The sequence below is a fragment of the Crocodylus porosus genome, unplaced genomic scaffold (genome assembly GCF_001723895.1).
Source record: "Crocodylus porosus isolate Cpor-Errol unplaced genomic scaffold, CroPor_comp1, whole genome shotgun sequence".
Taxonomy (NCBI): Eukaryota; Metazoa; Chordata; order Crocodylia; family Crocodylidae; genus Crocodylus; species Crocodylus porosus.
Genome location: NW_017728931.1, coordinates 7,624,368 through 7,630,899, shown reverse-complemented (window position 1 = coordinate 7,630,899; position 6,532 = coordinate 7,624,368). Strand labels below are relative to the sequence as shown.

Below are 6,532 nucleotides of genomic sequence, written 5' to 3'. Positions count from 1 at the left end.
GAGGGGGCACTGTGGGAGGCTACAGAGACTTTTGGGGTGGCTGTAGCTACCCCACCCCCCATAGCTCTCCTGCCAGCACTGCTGCCACCTGCCCCAGACCTCAGGAAGAGCTCGGTGCTACCACGGCCCCAGTCCACAGCAGCAGCACACCCCCACCCCACATGCAGATCTGGGGACACACGTTTCCCATGCCCTCCTGCGGTATGCATAACTGTGGAAGCCATGCCCCCATGCCTCCCAGACGAGCCACTCGCAGCTCTGTCCCATGCTCTATCCCAGCTGTGCAGCCCCTACCCCAGTCCCACTCCTTCCCTCTCCACAGAGACCTCGATCTGCGCCCCCTATGCCCCTTCCCTCTCCCCTCGTCCCTTCCCCCACAACAGACTTACCAGCTGGACACTGCTCTCTAAGCTGCCCTGCTGCATATCAGCAAGCGGACTGCTATCAGCCAATATGGCTCATTAAAAATCAACCATCAGTATCAGCCCAAAAAAAATCTCCAATCGGTGCACCCCTATATTAGATAAATCAAATAATTGTTACGATTATGTCAGAATAAGCAAGTCTGGAAAAGAATCAGTGGGTCCTCTGGATCACAAGAAAAAAATTTAAGACAATGACAAGAAGCTAAAGATACATCTACACTGCAAAGGAATGTGTTGTGGCACACATTAAAAGATGGCTTATATATGCTTATCTACCAACAACAGCAATAAAAACACTACACTACAGACTTCAGTGCACACTGTTGTTACGTGGGTTGGCTAAATTTAGACTGTGCAGCACAGACATTTCCTACATGATTTCCTTACACAGGTCTTCACTGTTCTTGGAAATAAAAAAGAGAGATACTCAGACTGAGATAAGAAAAGAGCTGATGGAACAATTTAAAAATCTTTAAAACACCAAACCTATATGGTATATACTACAAGTTCTAAAGCTGTTCAAGCATGAAGTAGCCAAGTTACTAGCAGAACTATGCTTCATTAGAAACAGTTGCTATTCCAAGGGAGTGGCGAGGTTCCAGCTAGCAAAACTCATGTTGATGTTTGACCATTAGACTTCCAAAGTGAGCTGTTCAAATCATTAGGAAATTGGCCCCAGGAAGTCATTTCAATTCTACATCACTATTCTGTCCTACTAGTCCATGCTAATTTCCCAAACCCTGAAGAAGCATTATGTTGATTTCAGCCAAACTTACAAAGATATGCCTCAGGAAGTTGTTATCTGACCCAGAGGGCTCCTCATGGGTCTAGCAATTTGGTGGCAGAGGAGTGGTGGCAGCACTGCCACAGTTCCTGTAGCAACTAATGCTACCACTGCTCATCCTACCATGGGTCAGAAGATGTGGTCCTATGTATTGGATTGGGCCTGCAGACTGGCCCTGTGCCACTATATCAAGTCACAGGGCTGGATGAGTAGGGCACCACTGATTTAAAACCATTCTAGGAAGGCTGAATGTATAAATACACTCAAGTATCTCCTCAAGTAGCATTGTATCACAGAAGCAAAATCATGACTGCTCCTTAAGTCATCCTGTACTAGTCAGCCACACAGCTGTATGAATACACATATATCAACCCCCTCACATTAAAAAATTGCCAAGATCAAGGTGCTCAAAAGTGCTCCCACATTGCACAAATAATTTGAAAATGACACTGGCTCACAAAACTATTATACAGGTAAGGGCCTACCTAAATCATGGCAAGATAAAGGGATTTTCCTGGGCCATTTATGGCACACAGCTAACTCCGCAGTCTTTTTGAGGTGAGCCTCACCGTTGATTGGTTGAGGGATCCTTGCAGCTCTAACCCTCACGGCTGACAGACTGAGAAGCAAAACCTGCAGCATAATTAAATAGCAAAGTCTGCAGAAATATCAAATAAATATTACTGCATTATTATAAATCTCAGTATTAAATTTAACTCTTAATTGAAATATGAATATAAATGTATACACAATATGAATTGTAACTAATATCATTATAATTTATTATTAGCATTGTACAAAAAGTTTAGTAATACTAAATAATGCTAACCTTGATAGAAACAAGGTATGTTAGTTGTTAAATGCTAGCATCCATCAGCATTTGTCAGCTGACATCCGGTCTCTGCAATGTGAACACTTGTCCATACACTTAGTTTGTACATTCTGAGACCACAAAATTGGTTGGAATGGTGAGGCAGCGGTTTGCCAAGTTGTAAGATGTGGAAACCAATCAAAAAGACTCCCAAAACACAGTCAAAAGGCATCTGGCACTCTGTCAAAGTTCATGGAAGCAGCACATTTGTTGTCATGCTCTTTCCGCCATCCTGGGATTGATTTCAGTAGTTTAGAGTCAAAACTCAGAAAAGGAACACAAAAGAGAGGCAGCCAGTAGTTTAAACCACAATGCTGGGGACTGACCATACATGTAGTGCCGATTCAACTTCACAGCTATTGTCTGGAAGCTGTCGCCACTGATTTTCACTTTGACGGTTTGAAAGTTGTGATGTTACTATGTCTTTGATCCGACTTATTAAATCCATCAGCTTATTGTGTCCTTGGTGGATAGAAGCCTGCTGACTTTCAAACCATATTAGAAGCTCCACGAATCAGATCACATTTTCAACCACAAACTTAACTTGATCTTCACTGTCACCCCATCTTAAAGAGATCATGTAGTTTAAGCATGCACTGCATACTGGGTGCGATTTCAAGCTCCTCTCACACAAATGGCTGGCAGTACTGGCTCTGGTGGAAGTGATAATTGCATGTAGATCCCAGCTTTAATTGGCAATGAACTGCCTGTATCAAAGTTTATGGCCTGGATTATGTTTGAACACTTTTCTAAAACAGAAAACCAGGCTATCCACATCAGGAAGACATGTACCAGATGTCACTTACTAAAGAAAGGACGTGTGCATTGCAGAGGACAAATTGCCCTGGGCATCATTCCATGGAGCACATCACAAAGTTTTGCACATATACATTGTGATATCAGACAGAAATGCTGAAATCTTGTTAAATACTAAGCAGTTTTTTACAACAGCCTTCACTGCAGCTTGTGCCAGAGTAGAAAAATTGATAGATGCGAGGTAAAGCAGCTCTGTTTGAAAAACAGGCAGGTCAGTCCGTCCAGCTCCCAGATACAAATAAAATGTGCAGAACAGTTATCTTGGGCATCTGTGGCTTCATCTGCTACAGTCTAGATTAATTTATATTCTGCCAATTTGTATTTTGTAGACTGAACATGCAAAGCAATTATGCCTGGTAGATAATCTTGCCAAAGCTTATTCATATGTGGGAAACTGCCAGCACATGTTTGTTCAAGTAGTCTCTTAATTTAGGGTTATCGATTTTCTCCAGAGGAATGTTGGCAGCCATGACTCTCTCCACTAGCACGAAAGTAGCCTCTCTTCTTATCAAACTGCTTTCAGTGGTTCTTTTAAAGATCAAGGACATAAATGCTTGTTTCTGGCTCTAACTTTCAGCATCTGCAGCAGCCTTTCACTTTATATGCCATTCAGATTCTAAATGCCGATCAATTCTGTTTTTCCTTGACATATCCAGAGTCACGTTGCATGATGAACAAAACAATTTACCACCATCTGCATGCAAGGTTCCTACAGGGAACTGCCTTACACAATCCTGAGCTGAAATGTATTTAGCTCTCCTGAATTTCTTTTCACTCATCATATTCAGACTTCAGCACTCACTACTGTATATTATTTCCGGCTTCTCAAAAACTGATGCTAAAACCATTTTGTTTTCCTGACTGAGTCTACTTCACTTGCTCAGCCTCTCATTGGTGCTCCCAAACCACATGCTCTATGGCTGGGAGGACTGCTACGCTCTCCTTTTATCCTGGTAAGCTTTTATTTTGGGGGGGCAATTTGGCACCAAGTTGCAGGAAATACCATTTTTTGTGATGATTGCAAAAACCACCATATTTCACAGTTTCCACAAAAATTGTGAAACTGATTTAAGTGGGTTCCTCTATAAAGGATTTCAGAGAAAGAACTCAGAAGGATTTGAACTCAGTATTTCTGTAGGTACCATTTAGTATTCCACAGTGCAGTACAGGAAACATTCTATAAAGCAAACAAACACACAGTGGAAGACTACACTACAGGATATTTCCCAAGAACATAGTGTACTTATCTCACAAATCGTGGATGCAGTGGTTCTAAAAAGGAATAGCTTAAATAGGCATAAACAGCAGGCACTTTTTTGGAGCAGTTGCACCTAAAACATTAAAAAGGAAAACATCCTGAAAAAAAATGTTTCCCTACATAGACTAGTTCTAGGCATGAACATCATGCGCTGGGATGACTATGAAATAGTTCACTCAAAATTTTTCTCTGTAGTAAATTTACTACAGTACCCATTTGCAGATACTGGGAGAGTCAGTCTCTCACAGGCTGCCATCCCAAGAAGAAATGGACTCAATACCTTCTACACAGTTTATTTCCCAGGCAGTTAAGATTGGCATGCTCTTTTTCAAGTGGACTCAAGTGATTTACTATATACTACCGCTGTGCATTCCATGTCCACTCCATTTTTACTCTGTAGTAAAAGAAATCATGCATCTGCACTCCCTGCTTTTTAGAAATGGCTCAAGGCTGGCTGTGGGAATTACAGGGTTGGACACCCTAAAATTCTGTGCTTAGCAAACTGGTTGAAGTGGTACACACATACAGAACAGAACCGAGAAGGCCTGGCATCACAGGATCTAGCCAAGACCATTCTACAAAGCAAAAAGATCATACTTTGTTAATATCAGAATTCTTCAGTTGAGCCAAAGTAACAAATAAAAGAAAACTGTTGTACAACATATTTAGACTTCTAAAAGGCTTTTGACAAGGTCCCACAAAGTAGAGCTACTAAAGAAAAGACAATATTTACTCAAATACCAAATTGGGTTTCCCCCCCCAAATGGAAGGGGAAAGGGCCCCCTGGCTTATAATCACATACAAGGAAACCTCGCCTAATACAGTGTCTATCATTAAACTGCTGCCAAAAGAAGCATGTGCTCAGCAATGGAAACCAACTATGAAGTTGCTTAAATGCAGCCAGCACCAAGCACAACTATAAAAACATATGGCCTACACTGGGCAAACATACTGATGGAAACCTACCACTCTTTTTTTCCTTTTAATTCTCTCTCTCGAACCAAATCAGTCAAATTTGTTCTGAATTCCATCCAGAGCCCAGTCGTTCAGATCTGTGTGGTGTTACTACCAGCAAGCATCTTCCCTCCCAGACACTTCAGCCTAGGGCTTCAGATGCTCCCAACTTCATGGCAAGCACCCTACATGCAGGCCCCAACCCGAGAGGTCTTAGGGTTCAGATGACCTTGAGTCTCACTTACCATTAGCCAAGAGGCCAAAAAAGCCTGCCAACTTAGGGATAAATCCCCCAACTCCATAAAATAGGCATGTAGCAGAGATCCTCCCAATGACAGGCTATAGTAGACTCTCATAGGGGAGTCTGTGTGCAGAGCATTGGACAGGTCTCCACATTTCACTACAAAATACCATTCAAGGTGATCTGACCTCCACAGGAAAACCACTTCATGGTACTGCACCCCTGCCAGGTAAGAATAGGTTAGTGGAACCCTTCTAATAAGATATATGATAGTGCCTATTAAGCAAAGTCCCCCTCACCACCAACTCTTGTCCAAGTAATAGTAAACCAGTACATAGAATATATTTTGACTTCCTCTTCACTCTCATAGCTGAGATGTGCCTTTCTTTCCCATTTCCAATGATTCCTGTTTCTTCACCAGCCTTCAAGGCCTGGTAAACAGCACCAAATAGGGCCCCAAACAGTTCACTCAGAATCCCCCTGTTGTCCCCTCTCTCAGCCTGGTGCATATGATCAGGGTGGCCCTGCCCTCCATGAGGTAAAGCCAGACCAGTGCTGAGCTGTGGGGTTGACTTTTGAAATGCTTTGAGTGAGTGAGCTACAGTTGTACTATAAGAAGACGGAAGGAGATGAAGGGGAGAATAAAGGCAGAAGACGCATGGAAGAGGAAAGAACAGCACAGATTGCCCAGGAACAAAACCCCAAGAGAAGGTAACAACGGGGAGGAGGACAATGACAGTGATGAGGAGAGGAAGAACAATGAGGATGGCAAGGAGGAACAGGACTGAGGAATTAAGTTTGGGTGGGGAGGGGGCACAGAGGCAGCTTGGAGCGATTGTAATGGGTAAGGGAGACAGTAACAAGCACACAGTAGGGCTATTCTAATTGGGATGCCTGTGATCAACTGTAGATGGACTTGTTATGGACTTTTCAGGTGAACCATATCAGTCACAAAACAGGAGTGTTAGGGGGAGGGGAGGGGAGAGGAGAGTGGGGGGGTGTATTTTTACACACACACACAATTTATATATCTAAAAAAACATTTTTGCCAAAAAAATTAAAAAGAAAGAAAAAGTAGTTTGTATAACATAAGTAGGTGCCAAAGTACTGCTCAGAAGTATGTTTGTGCAGTGCCTGTGCTAAAACTTGCAGCAGTGTAGCAGTTTCAAAAAAAAAAAAAAAA

At 42.5% G+C, this 6,532-nt stretch overlaps 1 protein-coding gene across 1 annotated transcript in view; it reads right to left on the bottom strand.

Annotated features, from left to right (window-relative positions):
- Positions 1-6,532, bottom strand: part of MAN1A2 (mannosidase alpha class 1A member 2) — a 176,739-nt gene that overhangs the window by 155,698 nt on the left and 14,509 nt on the right. The gene's annotated exons all lie outside the window — the stretch shown is intronic.